The sequence below is a fragment of the Pristiophorus japonicus genome, chromosome 15 (assembly GCF_044704955.1).
Source record: "Pristiophorus japonicus isolate sPriJap1 chromosome 15, sPriJap1.hap1, whole genome shotgun sequence".
Taxonomy (NCBI): Eukaryota; Metazoa; Chordata; class Chondrichthyes; family Pristiophoridae; genus Pristiophorus; species Pristiophorus japonicus.
The window spans coordinates 13,613,680-13,631,567 of NC_091991.1; the positions used below are offsets into that span (position 1 = coordinate 13,613,680).

The 17,888-nt window shown below is 49.1% G+C and overlaps 1 protein-coding gene across 1 annotated transcript in view; it reads right to left on the reverse strand.

The window, feature by feature from the left end:
- LOC139281400 (carbohydrate sulfotransferase 1) overlaps positions 1–16,792 on the reverse strand; it is a 38,966-nt gene extending 22,174 nt beyond the window's left edge. The window contains exon 1 of the mRNA XM_070901559.1: positions 16,732–16,792. The gene's annotated coding sequence lies outside the window, so the exon portion shown is untranslated. The remainder of the gene's footprint in view (positions 1–16,731) is intronic.
- Positions 16,793–17,888: the final 1,096 nt, after the last annotated feature.

Here is a 17,888-nt window from a genome sequence, read left to right on the forward strand (position 1 = left end):
CCCTCACCCTCTCCGGACCCCTCTCCTAACCCCTCACCCTCTCTCGATCCTTCTCCCTCTCTCTCCCTCACCCACCCGCTCTCCCTCATTCTCCCTCACATTCTTCCTCACCCTCACCCTCTCCCTCACCCTCTCCCTCACCCTCTCCCTCACCCTCTCCCTCACTCTCTCCCTCTCCCTCACCCTCTCCCTCACCCTTACCCTCTCTCTCACCCGCTCCCTCTCCCTCACTCTCTCCTTCACTCTCTCCCTCACCCTCTCCCTCACCCTCTCCCTCACCTGCTCCCTCTCCCTCACTCTCTCCCTCACTCTCTCCCTCACCCTCTCCCTCACCCTCTCCCTCTCCCTCACCTTCTCCCTCTCCCGATCTGCTGGGTCTACACTGGGACACGGGGCGTGTTCACATAGCTCGGGGATTTGCTCCGGTCCCGGGACCGAGCCGCCGGACGGATATTTTGGGATTCCGTGGATTCTATTTAAATCCCGGAGCGGAAGAAGTGCGGAACCCGTTGACCCCCCCCACATCTGCCCCCAGCCCCAGATGTTGGACTCCAACAATCTCCCGCGGATTGACGACCAAACCCACCAAACCTGCAACATCTCACATTTCCCATCTCACTAAAAGAAAAAAATGTTCCGAGCAACTCGTTCAACAAAGCTCAGCTCGCTGGAGTTTCTGAAAGTGGGACCAGGTCCCGCTCCTTGCCCAGAATCCAAACATCCCTCCCTCAACTCCCTGACCAGAAACACTCACCTCACCTTCCCATCCCCAGAGCCCAAACCCCCACCTCTTCAATCCCCCTCCTCATCATTCAATCTCAGCCCAGCCACACTCACCCCCCCCACCTCCCCATCCCCAGAGACCCAGAACACAAACACTCACCTCACTGCCCCCTCCCTCAATTCCCAGCCCCCCCCAGTCCCTCCTCACTGACCCCCCACCTCCCCATCAATCCCCAGCCCCTCCACATACACCTCCTCCCTCAATCCCCACACTCACCTCTCTCTTCATCACTACTCAATCCAACTATCAGTTGCCAGATCTGTTTCGCATTCTGTGCCTCAGCTTTGTGCAGAGCCCTGGGTGATACAAAGATCCCCGCTGACACCCTCAGTCCCCATCGCCTGCTCACGGCATCAGTGCAGGGCAGAGAGTGAGAGAACTGCACCGGTACATCACCAGACAACACTGGACACGTCCCCCAGAATATATCAGTGCACACTCCACTGATTCGCAAAGCAATGTAGACAGGCAGTGTAAGCCCGCCACTGTCTGCAGTTTTAACACATTCATGTACACATAGAGAGAACTATGGAGTGAAGGGAACTTTCCAATCTGCTTTTGTAGAATAAAAAAAGATGTTAAAGATCACACGGCCACTATTTCAAAGAAGAACAGGGGAGTTCTCCTCGATGGCCTGGGCAATATTTATCACTCAATCAACATCACCAATAACAGACCCTTCAGCTCATGACAGTTTGTGGGATCTTGCTGTGCACACATTGAGCACCGCATTTGTTTTTGGGATGTGAGTTCCACGGTCCAGCTCGATTTGCCCCGAGGGGCATTAGTGAACCAGTGGGCGGGGTTTTACAACAATCCAGCAGATTTCATGATCGCTTTCCTAGTTCCAGTTCACAAATCAGAGTGAATCCAATTTTCTCTATTAGCTACGAGGGGCTGTTAGGCCAGTCCCATGGTCACCAGGCACCATCCAGGACAAAGCAGCCCGCTTGATCGGCACCCCGTCCACTACCTTAAACATTCACTCCCTCCACCACCGGCGCACCGTGGCTGCAGTGTGTACCGTCTACAAGATGCGTTGCAGCAACTCACCAAGGCTTCTTCGGCAGCACCTCCCAAACCCACGGCCTCTACCACCTAGAAGAACAAGGGCAGCAGGCGCATGGGAACACCACCACCTCCATGTTCCCCTCAAGTCACACACCATCCTGACTTGGAAATATATCGGCCGTTCCTTCATTATCGCTTGGTCAAAATCCTGGAACTCCCTCCCTAACAGCACGGTGGGAGCACCTTCACCACACAGACTGCAGCAGTTCAAGAAGGGGGCTCACCACCACCTTCTCAAGGGGCAATTAGGGATGGGCAATAAATGCTGGCCTTGCCAGCGACGCCCACATCCCAGGAACAAATAAAAAAACAGACCGTATCCATCTGTCTACAACACAACAATGATTACACTTCAAATATAATTAATTGGCTGTGAGGCGCTTTGGGACGTCCTGAGGTGGTGAAAGGCGCTATAGAAATGTAGAGCTATTTCTTTCTATCCTAAAACCTGCTTCTATCTTTTCCACGGTGAGATGTGAGAGGTGAATATATTTCTACACATGTGTATATCTTTGGCTAATGGCCAAAAACTGTCCGACAATGCTCAGATGCAAGTGCAAACAAATACAAAGCAACGTACCCGTAGTCCCGTAGTCCCAGCACACCAACACATGAGGGGGTCACAGCTTTCGTCAGTCCATCTCCTCAGATCACCAGAAATACACCTGGAAATGGTTCAGTTGCGTTGTCTCCACACTGTTTTATTAGGCATTAGAGGCCCTGATCATCGACCGGCTTTTTGTTAACTGAAGGTATTAAAGGATACGGGACAAAGGTGGGTCTACGGTGTTAGGTCGCAAATCAGCCCTGATCTCATTGAATGGCGGAACAGGCTCGAGGGGCTGAATGGCTTCCTCCTGTTCCTATGTCCCTGTGTCTCCCTCTCAAACACAAAGCACTGACACTCACGCTCGGAGGAACACCTCCTCCCATCAATCAGGATGACTGACAGTTGCTGTCTGTTTGGATCTAGCCCTGAAGCCTGTTCTTTTTCCTCTGTCCCCACACATTGACCTGTTACCAACCCGATCTGTCAAAGGCTCCTTTCTTCTTTCTCTCTGCCCCATGTAAGTAAAAATGAATCAGTAGTTTGCTCGGATTTATTGTGCATTAACTCGCTGAGATTTGTCATCAATTGCCTTTGCAAATCCTGTATCAATGACAATGCTGCCTCACTGTGTGTACTAAGTCATACTTTATTACACAGTTTTTTAAGACACAGGGAATATATGTGAAGGCGGGTCGACAGGAGGAGTGATGTCCAAGGTCTTTCGGGAGGCAATTATTGAAGTGCCATTGGGAGCAGATGACTGGAGAGAGTCCGCTCTGACTAGATCTGGCCTGGCACACCGGCCTAGAACATTGTGACTGCGGGAGTAATCCAATCCCCGGCAGGGGAATCTGCCAAAGAACCATCAACATACATCCATGTGTGGTGTTAGAGAGGCTGCAAATTCATCACTTTACACAGGGTTAGCTCAACACTTGGAGAAATAGGAACACTTCTGCTGTGTCAAAACGCCTGCGGTGATCAGTTACACCATTCAGTGGTCATGTTCAATCTGGAGAGAGGGATAGATAGAGCGATAGAGAGACAGAGTGAGATAGAGTCTGAAGGAGGGTACAGAGATGGGGAGGGTGTGGGGCTGGAGGAGGTTACAGAGATAGTGAGGGGTGTAGGGGCTGGAGGAGGTTACAAAGATAGGGAGGGGTGTGGGAGGTTACAGGGATAGGGAGTGGTGTGGAGCTGTAGGAGGTTACAGAGATAGGGAGGGGTGTAGGGGCTGGAGGAGGTTACAGAAATAGGGAGGGGTATAGGGTGTAATTTCTTCAAGCTCCCATGTTAGGTTTAGCGTGTGAAAGGGCTGCTTCACGCGATCCATTATTCAATTTTCTTGGGTTCCTCGGGGAAATATGAATGTTCCTTAATAGCAGGAGACCATTTGACGAGTCCTGATTTGAGCCCAGTGACTCAGTGCTACTGAACATCTTCGTTGTGCTCCAAGGCACCCAGACTCGGTCTGTGCTTTCTCCAGGGAGCACTGCTCAGGCCTAGCCAACACAGGACAGTCTCCTTATCACATCCGATAGTATTCTTTACATGTGCAGCGTCACCCGATTCAAATCCTGACCGTTGTTCCAGTCTCACATTCTTCAGGCTGGGTCTTGCATTTGACATTGGCCTTGGTGAGAGATGGGACACACTAACAGACCACCTCTGGCCTCTGCTCATCTATGGGAGATGGTACCCATTCTCCCGTACAGCAGAGATACAGTGGCAGCACGCAGAGCCTAGTAATGGCGGGGAGCGATTCACACACGGTGGGACTGCAGTGGACAAGCCACATCTCACTGGGGGAGTGAGAAGTTGGGTTTTGCTACAGAATTTTGCTGCAGGATTTTGAACAATAAGGGAGTCAAGGGTTATGGGGAATGGACAGGGAAGTGGAGTTGAGGCCAAGGTCAGATCAGCCATGATCTTATTGAATGGCGGAGCAGGCTCGAGGGGCCAAATGACCTATTCCTGCTCCTATTTCTTTTGTTCTTAAGTTCTTACAATTCAGAGCCATTTAAGGATGGTTTAGGGATTGAAGATTTGAACTGGACCCGCTGATCTGAGCCAAGGTGCCCGGTGTGAGAGTGCAGTTAGGTAGCCAAGGTGCTCTGTGTGAGAGTACAGAAACATAGAAACATAGAAAATAGGTACAGGAGTAGGCCATTCGGCCCTTCGAGCCTGCACCACCATTCAATAAGATCATGGCTGATCATTCCCTCAGTACCCCTTTCCTGCTTTCTCTCCATACCCCTTGATCCCTTTAGCCGTAAGGGCTATATCTAACTCCCTTTTGAATATATCCAATGAACTGGCATGAACAACTCCTGCGGCAGGGAATTCCACAGGTTAACAACTCTCTGAGTGAAGAAGTTTCTCCTCATCTCAGTCCTAAATGGCCTACCACTTATTCTAAGACTGTGTCCACTGGTTCTGGACTTCCCCAACATCAGGAACATTCTTCCTGCATCTAACCTGTCCCGTCCCGTCAGAATCTTATATGTTTTAATGAGATCCCCTCTCATCTTTCTAAACTCCAATGTATAAAGGCCCAGTTGATCCAGTCTCTCCTCATATGTCAGTCCTGTCATCCCAGGAATCAGTCTGGTGAACCTTCACTGCACTTCCTCAATAGCAAGAACGTCCTTCCTCAGATTAGGAGACCAAAACTGAACACAATATTCCAAGTGAGGCCCAAGCCCTGTACAACTGCAGTAAGACCTCCCTGCTCCTATACTCAAATCCCCTAGCTATGAAGGCCAACATACTGTTTGCCTTCTTCACTGCCTGCTGTACCTGTATGCCAACTTTCAAAGACTGATGAACCATGACACCCAGGTCTCGTTGCACCTCCCCTTTTCCTAATCTGCCGCCATTCAGATAATATTCTGTCCTCGCGTTTTTGCCACCAAAGTGAATAACCTCACATTTATCCACACTATACTGCATCTGCCAAGCATTTGCCCACTCCCCTAAACTGTCCAAGTCACCCTGAAGCCTCTTAACATCCCCCTCACAGCTCACACCGCCACCCAGTTTAGTGTCATCTGCAAACTTGGAGATATTACACTCAATTCCTTCATCCAAATCATTGATATATATTGTAAAGAGCTGGGGTTCCAGCACCGAGCCCTGCGGCACTCCACTAGTCACTGCCTGCCATTCTGAAAAGGACCCGTTTATCCCGACTCTCTGCTTCCTGTCTGCCAACCAGTTCTCTATCCACGTCAGTACATTATCCCCAATACCATGTGCTTTGATTTTGCACACCACAGTTATGTTACTGGACTAGTAACAACACAAAATCTTGAAATAAAAAGCTGGTCTCAGTAAAAGTGACCATAAGAACATAAGAACATAAGAAATAGGAGCAGGAGTAGGCCATACGGTCCCTCGAGCCTGCTCCACCATTTAATACGATCATGGCTGATCCGATCATGGACTCGGGTCCACTTCACTGCCCGCTCCCCATAACCCCTTATCCCATTATCGGTTAAGAAACTGTCTATCTCTGTCCATGAGGCTGTCGGATTGTCGTAGAAACCTATCTGGTTCACTAATGTATTTCAGGGAAGGAAATCTGCCGTCCTTACCCGGTCTGGCCTATATTTGACTCCGGACCCACAGCAATATGGTTGAAACTGCCCTCTGAAATGGGCCAGCAAGTTACTCAAACCTGGGCAACTATGGATGGCCAATAAATTTTGGCCTTGCCAGTGACACCCACATCCCCAGAATGGATTCAAATAAAATGCCTTCACTGATCTTGTTGGTGCGGTTAGGTGACCAATCGTACGGGACGGGAGCCACTCAGGGTTTACATCAGTGAGAAGCGGGATTCCCCACCTTCGCGCTTAACTCCGAGCCTTGCCAATTGTTTGGGTTTTGATGTGGCTCAGGAGCAAAGGGAGAGCAAGACTCCAGTTTCTTTAACATTAGACCCGCTCGTTCTCCTCCAACAAATCCTGGGCCTTCCACCTCAACAATCTGCTGGCTCTCCATCTCTAGCCCAACGTGAATTGTCCCAACATCCCTCACCCCTCTCATCTTTAATCCAACAATATCCCTGACCCCTCTCACCTTTAATCCAACAACATCCCTGACGCCTCTCGTCTTTAATCCAACATCGTCCCTGATCCCTCTTGCCTTTAATCCAACAACGTCCCTGACGCCTCTCGCCTTTAATCCAACATCGTCCCTGGCCCCTCTTGCCTTTAATCCAACAAACCCTGACCCCTCTTGCCTTTAACCAACCTCCTGCCTTCCAACATTTAGAACCCCTTTGTTGACATCTCAGGAAATGTCGTCTTCCTGACCAGATTTTTGTAGATTTTCCCCCAACTTCTGCTTATTTAGGGGAGCACATCTCCTTCTTCCCAATTCCATTGTCACTTTTAAGATCGTGATATTTCCTCGTGTCCTATAAACAGCAGCTCGGAACATTCTGGACTTTTCCATCCTATTATTTCCAAAGGTTATTTTTTTTAACTGTGACACATTATTTTATTTTGGTTAAAAGCAGTATTTAGCATTATGCTAAATTACGCTAAATCTCACCCAATTACAGGAATTGCAACTATTCAATACCCAACATGTCCTGCCTTCGTGCCCCTCTGATGTCTGCCCAGGCAGCAGTGAGGAGACAGGACCAGGCAGCCCACAGAGCCACAAGAGAGGAGCAACCCACAACACCGTCTCCCCACACCCCCCGATCCACCTGGTGGCTCAGTGGGTAGCCCCCTCAACTCTGAGTCAGAAAGTTTTGGGTTCAAGGCCCACTCTAGATTCTTGAGCATAAAAATCTAGGCTGACACTCCAGTGCAGTACTGAGGGAGCGCTGCACTGTCAGAGGTGTCGTCTTTCACATCAGACATTAAACCGATGCCCCACCTGCCCTCTCAGGTAGACGTAAAAGATCCCATGACATAATTTCTACAGGTATATAAAAAGGAAAACAGTGGCTAGAGTAAATGTTGGTCCCTTAGAGGACGAGAATGGAGAACTAGTAATGGGGAACATGGAGTTGGCAGAAACTACGAAAAAAAAATTTGTATGAGTCTTTACGGTGGAGGACATTAGTAATATTCCAACAGTGGATAGTCAAGGGGCTATAGGGGGGAGAAACTTAATACAATCACAATCACTAAGGAGGTGTTACTCAGTAAGATAATGGGACTAAAGGCGTATAAATCCCCTGGACCTGATGGCTTGCATCCTAGGGTCTTAAGAAAAGTAGCGGCAGGGATAGTGGATGCATTGGTTGTAATTTACCAAAATTCCCTGGATTCTGGGGAGGTCCCAGTAGATTGAAAAACTGCCCCTATTTAAAAAAGGAGGCAGACAAAAAGCAGGAAACTATAGACCAGTTAGCCTAACATCTGTGGTTGGGAAGATGTTGGAATTCATTATTAAAGAAGCAGTAGCAGGACATTTGAAAAAGCAAAATTCAGTCAGGCAGAGTCAGCATGGATTTATGAAGGAGAAAACATGTTTGACAAATTTGCTAGAATTCTTTGAGGATGTAACGAACAGGGTGGATAAAGGGGAACCAGTGGATGTGGTGTATTTGGACTTCCAGAGGGCATTTAACAAGGTACCACATAAAAGGTTACCGCACAAGATAAAAGTTCACGGGGTTGGAGGTAATATATTAGCATGGATAGAGGATTGGCTAACGAACAGAAAACAGAGAGTAAGGATAAATGGTTCATTCTCGGGTTGGCAATCAGTAACCAATGGGTTACCGCAGGGATCAATGCTGGGACCCCAACTATTTACAATCTATATTAACAACTTGGAAGAAGGGACTGAGTGTAACATAGCCAAGTTTGCTGACGATACATAGATGGGAGGAAAAGCAATGTGTGAGGAGAACACAAAAAATCTGCAAAAGGATATAGACAGGCTAAGTGAGTGGGCAAAAATTTGGCAGATGGAGTATAATGTTGGAAAGTGTGAGGTCATGCACGTTGGCAGAAAAAAAATCAAAGAGCAAGTTATTATTTAAATGGAGAAAGATTGCAAAGTGCTGCAGTACAGCGGGACCTGGGGGTACTTGTGCATGAAACACAAAAGGTTACTATGCAGGTACAGCAAATGATCAGGAAGGCCAAAGGTATCTTGGCCTTTATTGCAAAGGGGGTGGAGTATAAAAGCAGGGAAATCTTGCTACAGTTGTACAGGGTATTGGTGAGGCCACACCTGGAATACTGCGTGCAGTTTTGGTTTCCATATTTAAGAAAGGATATACTTGCTTTGGAGGCAGTTCAGAGACGGTTCACAAGGTCGATTCCGGGGTTGGGGGGGGTTGGGGGGTGGGTTGACTTATGAGGAAAGGTTGAGTGGGTTGGGCCTCTACTCATTGGAGTTCAGAAGAATGAAAGATGATTTTATCGAAACGTATAAAATTATGAGGGGACTTGACAAGGTGGATGCAGAGAGGATGTTTCCAATGATGGGGGAGACTAGAACTAGAGGGCATGATCTTAGAATAAGGGGCCGCCCATTTAAAACTGAGATGAGGAGAAATTTCTTCTCTCAGAGGGTTGTGAATCTGTGGAATTCGCTGTCTCAGAGAGCTGTGGAAGCTGGGACGTTGAATAAATTTAAGACAGAAATAGACAGTTTCTTAAATGATAAGGGAATAAGGGGTTATGGAGAGTGGGCAGGGAAGTGGACCTGAGTCCATGATCGGATCAGCCATGATCGTATTAAATGGCGGAGCAGGCTCGAGGGGCCATATGGCCTACTCCTGCTCCTATTTCTTATGTTCTTATGTTCTTATTATTTCGAAGACGAGCAGGGGGAGTTATCCCTGGTGTCCTGGTCAATATTTATCCCTCAATCAACATCACTAAAACAGATTATCTGGTCATTATCACATTACTGTTTGTGGGAGCTTGCTGTGCACAAATTGAATGCTGTGTTTCCTACATTACAACAGTGATCACACTCCAAAATTACTTCATTGGCTGTAAAGCGCTTTAGGGCGTCCGTTGGTCATGACAGGCGCAATAGAAATGTAAATCTTTCTTTCTTAGTCCCAAGAGGCTCACAATGACACATATCATGTAACTCCCCCCATCCCCCGCACACCACCCCCCTTCCCCCACCCCACACCGCACACTCCCACCACTTGGCCAGTTCACCGCAGTACAACAGGTTAGGGTTAAATTTACACTCACGTGGGTGAATCCCAAATCAGAGCAGCAAGATCAGAAAACAAAGGAAGTAAAGATTGAAGCACTGTGCTGCATCCAGGGGTCGGATGGGGATGGCACAGTGACTCCACCCCACATCACTGGGTCGGGGGCCGTGATTCAAACTAATGAGCTGTCCACAATAAAAAAAACATGTTCTTTGTTACAGAAATAGCTGCACAATCTGCTGGATGCAAAATACTGTGGAAGAAATGGAGTTAAGTGATTTTTAGAATGATGAGAGGCCATCGACCTGAAACTGTAACTCTGTTTCTCTCTCCACAGATGCCGCCTGATCTGCTGAGCATTTCCAGCATTTGCTGTTTCTATTTCAGATTTCCAGGACTTTTCTTTTGTACTGAATGTTGGGCTGGTTTTGAGGAGACAGGTTTATAAATGTTGAATGTGCCAGAGACAGACAGGAAGAATATGAGCGCCTCTGTAATATTGTAATATATGTGACCCATTGCGGTCAATGTGATCATTATTCCCTTGCCTCAGTGAAGAACGTTCCTGCCCCCAAGCAGATTCTGGCATTTGTACACGGACAGGTAATGTCATTATATTTTCTGATTCAATATAGAAAATAAGAAAGAAAAATACTTTACAAATGAAAAATCTTTCAGTTGTAATTGCTGGAGCCTGATTTCAGCTTTTCCTGCTCACTGTCTTCCAATAATCAGATTATTAATAACAAGAGGTTAGAATTCCCTGGATATTGATCTGCTCTGCCACCAGCCCAATGTTCTATAATCAGCCTCATTCACTTTGACCGCTGACCCCTCAGTGTCTCAACGAACAGGCTTAATGCGATGACACTGTGGGAGTAATGTGTAGCACTCTGGGCGTGAGCAGAAGGAATTAACAGACTGGTAAATCACCGCACAATATAGAAAATCTTTCCTTCACATAACAGAATAAACAAGTGAGGAGAAATCTCCAGTGCCACGGCAGTGAGCAGATTGGGCATTAGAAGTGTGATTGGTCCGACTGTGATTTATTACAGAGCACAAAGCAACGAGCATTTCACAGTGGATTTCTAAACCTTTAAATGCATCTTTGTTCTGAATCTCCAAGGTGTAAGTGGGAATTATTCAATTGCGGAGTAAATATATTCAAATAGGAAATGAGTTTCTGCAGACAGTCAAAGCAAAGGGAGATTTGCGATTTTAATAGCTGGATTTACAGAGTTATTGCTACAAGCTCCTTTCCAAAACCTGTTACCCCCATCAGTAATCAGGACAGTGATGGTGTACAAACAGGATCAAAACACTCAGAATTAGAGTCAGGAACTATGGATAATCAGTCTCTTCAGATTATTACCTGTTCAAAATCATGAACAGAGTAGACGGAGAGAAATTGTTCCCATTGGCGGAAGGGTCGAGAACCAGAGGACACAGATTTAAGGTGATTGGCAAAAGAACCAAAGGCGACATGGGGAAAAATGTTTTTACGCAGTGAGTGGTTAGGATCTGGAATGCACGGCCTGAGAGGATGGTGGAGGCAGATTCAATCGTGGCTTTCAAAAGGGAGTTGGATAAATACCTGAAGCTAAAAAATTAGCAGGGCCACGGGGAAAGGGCGGGGAAGTGGGACTGGCTGAGGTGCTCTTGCAGAGAGCCTGCACGGACTCGATGGGCCGAATGGTCTCCTTCTATGCTGTACCCATTCTATGATTCTAAACAACATGTTGAGAAAGGAAATATATAATAAACACCTGCAGATTCTAAACCCTGCAATAATTTGCTGGACAGCCTGCTCTTGAAGTGCTTTCATTCTAAAAACATTTTTGAGGTAAACTTTAGTTAACCGCTTACTTGCACCCGTCTTTGCTCACGGCAAATACTGACCCAAAGGAAGGTTTGACGGATCTGTGCAGAGTGTGTATGTCACTGCGTGGGGCTGCAGAAAGTGGCAGCATTGAATCTCTTGCTATTGTCCGCATCACCTGTCAGCTTGGCTCAATTGGTGGGACTCCTCCCCTTGACTCAGAGGATTGGAGGTGGGGACATAAAGGGCAACTCCAGGAATTAATCTAGACATAATCTCGGTTTAACACTTCAGTGCAGTACTGAGAGAGCACCGCACTAGCGGAGGGGCAGTACTGAGGGAGCACCGCACTGACCGAGGTGATACATCCTTACTATACAGTATAAATGCACACGAGGCCCATGCTTGAGAGAAGGTCAGTCTGTGACCTATCCTTTATTCCATAGCACTCAAGTGATGGAAGTGGGTGGAACTTCCCCTTTTATATCTGAAGGTCCAGGTTAGGAGTGTCTCCCACAAGTTCACCACCTAGTGGTCATTGTTCTCACAGTGTACAACTTAGGTCAGATTATACATGGGTTACAATGCTGGTTGAATACATCCCAGGGGCTAAGGGGGGCTTCCCTTGGCGCATTGCCCAGCTGGGCACACGAGTTGCACCTGCGAATACAAAGTTCCAGATCTGCGTCTATCCCTGGCCACCAAACGTGTGACCTGGCAATTGCCTTCATCGTGACAATGCCTGGGTGCTCCTTGTGGAGTTCTCTGATGAACACCTCTGCCCATCTGAGGCATGACTACACGGTTTCCCCATAGTAGGCAATCGAGAGTTCTTTCCTGCACCTGTGAAATGGTTTAAATTGCTCAGGGCATGCCCTGTACATGGCTGCCCAGTCCCCATTCAGGACACATTTCTTGACTAGAGACAATAGCGGGTCTCTATTTGTCCAGACTTTAATCTGACGGGCTGTCACGGGTGAGCCTTCGCTTCCGAAAGCTTCAACAGCCATGACCATCTCAGCAGCATGCTCGGTAGCCCCCTCAGTGGTGGCTAGTGGGAGCCTGCTGAGTGCATCGGCGCAGTTTTCGGTGCCCGGTCTGTGCCGAATTGTATAGTCATAGGCGGCTAACGTGAGTGCCCACCTCTGTATGTGGGCCGATGTGTTTGCATTTATGGCCTTGATGTCGGCCAAAAGGGACATTAGGGGTTTGTGATCTGTCTCCAGCTCAAATTTCCTGCCAAACAGGTACTGGTGCATTTTCTTTACCGCATATACACATGCGAGCGCCTCCTTTTCTACCATCCCGTAGCCCCTTTCTGCCTGGGACAGACTTCTGGAGGCATAAGCTACCGGCTGTAACTGACCCTTGGCATTAACATGCTGCAACACACACCCGACACCATAGGACGACGCATCGCACGTTAAAACAAGTTTCTTACATGGGTCATATAGTGTTAACAGATTGTTGGAACATAACAAATTGTGTGGTCTATTAAAAGCCCTTTCCTGGCTGTCCCCCCAGACCCATTCGCGACCTTTGCATCGGAGCACGTGTAGCGGCTCTAGCAGCGTGCTCAATTTGGGAAGAAAGTTACCAAAATAGTTCAGGAGCCCCAGGAACGAACGCAGCTCCGTCGTGTTACGGGGTCTGGGTGCTCTCTGGATCGCTTCCGTCTTGGACGCAGTAGGGCTAATCCCATCTGCTGCTACCCTCATTCCCAGGAATTCTACCTCTGGAGCTAGGAAGACGCACTTCGCCTTTTTCAGTCGCAGCCCTACCCGGTCCAGTATGTGTAGCACCTCCTCCAGGTTGTGGAGGTGTTCTTCAGTATCGCGACCTGTGATGAGGATGTCGTCCTGAAAAACCACCGTCCCTTGAATCGACTTGAGGAGGCTTTCCATATTTTGTTGGAAGATCGCGGCGGCCGAGCGAATCCCGAACGGACATCTGTTGTACTCAAACAATCCCTTGTGTGTCATGATGTGGTCAGCTTCTTCGACTCACTCGCCAGCTCCTGGGTCATGTAAGCTGAGGTCAGGTCCAATTTTGAAAAAAGTTTGCCACCGGATAGCGTCGCAAAGAGGTCCTCTGCTCTCGGTAGCGAGTACTGGTCTTGGAGTGACACCCGATTGATGGTGGCCTTGTAATCGCCACATATCCTGACCGACCCATCCGCCTTGAGCACTGGCACAATCGGGCTCGCCCAGTCACTGAATTCGACTGGCGAGATGATACCTTCCCTCAGCAGGCGGTCCAATTTCCCGCATCACGTACGGCACCGCTCTGGCCTTGTGGTGTACTGGCCTGGCGTCCGGGTTTATGTGAATCACTACCTTGGCCCCCATGAAAGTGCCAATGCCGGGTTGAAATAATGAGTCAAATTTGTCCAGCATCTGTGAGCATGATACTCGCTCCACAGAGGAAATTGCATTGACATCGCCCCAATTCCAGTTCATGACAGCAAGCCAACTCCTCCCCAGTAGTGAGGGACCGTCCCCCGGGACAACCCAGAGTGGCAACCTGTTCTCTGAATCTTTGTGGGTCACGACTACCGTGGCGCTGCCTAGCACCGGAATGATCTGCTTTGTGTAAATCCGTAGCTGTGCGTCAATCGCTGATAATTTTGGCCTCCTGGCCTTGGACGCCCACAACTTTTCGAACTGTTTGATACTCATCAGGGACTGGCTGGCCCCCGTGTCTAGCTCCATTGATACTGGGATGCCATTGAGGAGCACTTTCATCATTATCGGTGGCGTCCTGGTGTATGAACTGTATACGTGCTCCACATGAACTCACTGAACATCAGCTTCCAGCGATTTCCCCCAGCGTTCATTTCTACAATTTCTGCTGGTATTTTGCTCATCTCTGCAAACTCCGGCTGAGTGTGTGCCTCCACGCCTCCAACATGAGCTGCTGTTGGAAACAAAAAGTCCCTTGCCAGTCGAGCGTCCTGACTGTCCCTGTTATTGTCTTTGAGTGCGCCATTAACAGGTGTTAATGGTCCCATTACTGGCCGCATTGTCCCTTGCAATGGCGTGAATCGCCGTTCAGCTTGCCATTGTCTCTGTCGAACTCCCCCTCTGGGTTTGACTACATGTTGGGGCATGCCCGATTGCCCTTGTCTGCCTGGAGAACTGTGTGCTGCTTTAACAATGTTGAATCTCTGTCCCAACCATTCCTTAACACAGTACCTCTCGTCTGTTCTGCTCGTGGCCATGCTCGCGTGGTTTAAATCCCAGTTTCTCGTCGCCATTGATACATCCTTACTATACAGTATAATTGCACACGAGGCCCATGTTTGAGAGAAGGTCAGTCTGTGACCTATCCTTTATTCCATAGCACTCAAGTGATGGAAGTGGGTGGAGCTTCCCCTTTTATATCTGAAGGTCCAGGTTAGGAGTGTCTCCCACAAGTTCACCACCTAGTGGTCATTGTTCTCACAGTGTACAACTTCGGTCAGATTATACATGGGTTACAATGCTGGTTGAATACATGACAGGACGGGCAGTACTGAGGGAGCACTGCACTGTTTGAGGGGCAGTACTGAGGGAACACTCACTGTCAGAGGGACAGTGCTGAGGGAGCGCCGCACTGTCAGAGGGGCAGTACTGAGGGAAGACTGCACTGTCAGAGGGGCAGTGCTGAGGGAGCGCTGCACTGTCGGAGGGGCAGTACTGAGGGAACGCCACACTGTCGGGGGGGGGGCAGTACTGAGGGAATGTTGTACTATCAAAGCATATTGGCCCTGAGTTTCCGCAAGGCAGCCAATGTCACTCGGCTTCAATAAATCCCGATTGGTTCTGAATTCACCTGGTCTGCGCCCAGGATGCAGTTTCTGATGGGACCTGGTTCAGGCAGAAACTCCCCGTCCCAAACATGGCCGGGACTGGGGAGTGGTGGGGAAGCGGGAATTCCAGGACTTTCTTTCCTGGATGAACCTGGTGTCCAAGCTGTTTGAGCATCTGAAGTGAGGCTTCTTCACTTACTTCCTTCTCCAGTTCCACACAAAAATGGTCATCTTTCGCTCCCTCTAATCCCCAATCCCATTTCTCAACAGTCCCACCACCCATCACTCCTGTCCTCGCACCCAGTCTCGCTCACCCATCACCCCTCCTCCCCCCACTCCGTGCTTGCATCGTCCCGTTCATCCATCACCCCTCCCTGTGCTCGCACCAAGTCCCACTCACCCATCATCCCTGTGCTTGCTGACTTACATTGGCTTCCGGTTAAGCAACATCTCGATTTCAAAATTTGCGTCCTTGTTTACAAATCCCTCCATGGCCTCACCCCTCCCTATCTCTGTAATCTCCTCCAGCCCCACATTCCCCTGAGAAGTCTACGCTCCTCCAATTCTGGCCTCTTGAGCATCCTTGATTATAATCGCTCAACGATTATAATTGCTGGCTGTGCCTTCTGTTGCCTGGGCCCCAAGCTCTGGAACTCCCGGCCTGAACTTCTCCACCTTTTTATCTCTCCTTCCTCCTTCAAGATGCTCCTTAAAACCTACCTCTTTGACCAAGCTTTTGGTCACCTGCACCAATTTCTACTTATGCGGCTCGGTGTCAAATTTTTAATCTCATAATACTCCTGTGAAGTGCTTTGGGACGTTTCATTACGTTCTGCGTACAATTTTGGTTTCCATATCTAAGGAAGGATCATCAAAGGTGATCCCTCGGATGAGGATGACTTGCTTCCACGAGTTCATAGGTGTTTTGATGAAGGACCTTATGTTCCAGTCCTGAACTCCAATTGAGGGGGTGGAAGATGCCTGTGCATGAATTTTTTTAATGTGTGGTGACCGTTGCACACCAGCCACCACCTAAGGTATGGTGGGTGCCAGCAAATCACTGACTCCACACGTTCTGGTGTTAATCTAACTGCTGTGACCTTCGTCCTTTATTGTTCAGCTCCAGAGTGCCTCTCAGGTGTGGTGGTCAGCCTTTTATAGTGCCTGTTGCAGGTACTTCCAGGTTTCCCACCACAGCGCCCTCTGTGGTGTACCATTGTGCTTATATTACATTTAAGGTACACACATCAATACATAACATCACACTTCCCCCCCCCCCCCCCCACCAGGATGCAGGACAACGATACACACATCAATGCATAACATCACACTTGTCCAACGGAAGGCAGGTAGACATAGACAGTGCGTTAGTATGGTACATGTTATCTGGTACATTAACTAGTTATTGACTGGTAACGGATCCCTGATTTCCTTGTTCGCTCTTATCATTAATTGTATTTCATATCCATTATTTTACACAAGTACAGTGGCCATTCAACATTAAAATATTAATTCTTATTACAAATTCGCCATCTCACATTAACATAGCTCATTTTAGACTCACTCTGCCTTACAGAAGTCATTTGTGGGGACCACCTCATGGTAAGGCCCTTTTAAGACTCCCGGGTGCATTTCCTTTTTAAGGCGCCATCTTTGATGCAGGAGGATTCCACGAGGCTTCTCCTTGGGCGCCACCATCTTTGATGCTCTGCTGCTCTGGACACGATGCCGCCATCTTGCTCTCTGCCGCTCCGGATGCCCTCCGCCGCCGCAGCCTCCACTCCCCTCTGCTGCCACCTGCCTCTCCTGCGGCCGTCGTCGCCGCTTCTCCGGCGGCCACCGTAACCGCCACCCCTGCGGCCGCCACCCGACTCGTGGCCGCTGCGTGGGCCCCTCCGATCCGCCGGCCATCCTGGATCCCTCGCACCCCGCCCGCAGCGCCCCGCTGGCTCACCCCCCCACCCTCCCACTAGGCCCGCCTCTGCAGGGCTGCTTGCCTGCGGGGGTTGAGGCTGCAGGATCTCTGTGTGAGGTCCGTGGTGGGCGCTATCCTGTGGACAGTGCCTGCCGGGTTCGAGACTGTGTGGATTATTTGCTTGGTGCTGCAAGTCGAGATCATATATGCCCGGCTGATGGCGATGGCCTTTGTCAGAGTGACTGTGGGTTCCGTGGCCAGCAGCTGGTGAAGGAGGCCCTCGTGGCCAATCCCCATAACGAAAACTTCCCGCAACACCTCGTCAAGGTGTGCGCCAAAATCATATTGCGCCGCGAGTCTCCTGAGGTCCGCAGCATATTTGGTGACATCCTGGCCCTCAGGTCTGCAGTGACGGTAACATTTGTATCTGGCCGTGAGGATGCTCTCCTTCGGTTTCAGCTGGTCACGAATGAGTTCAGTCAGCTCCTCGTATGACTTGTCCCTGGTGCTCCCAGGTGCCAGCAAATCCCCGACGAGACAGTAAACCTCATCTCCACAACTGGAGAGCAATATCGCCTTACGCTTATCTCTCATTGCGTCCGTGTCCTCCGTCAGATCGTTTGCTGTGAAGTAGTACTCGAGCCTTTCCGTAAAGGCCTCCCAATCATTGCCCACGGTAAAATCCTTTAGCGAGCCCAGAGTAGCCATGGTTGCGTGGAGTTCGTCCGCTTCCTTGTCGCCAATGTGGTGTATGTAGCACACAAATCACTGACTCCACACGGTCTGGTGTAAGTCTAACTGCTGTG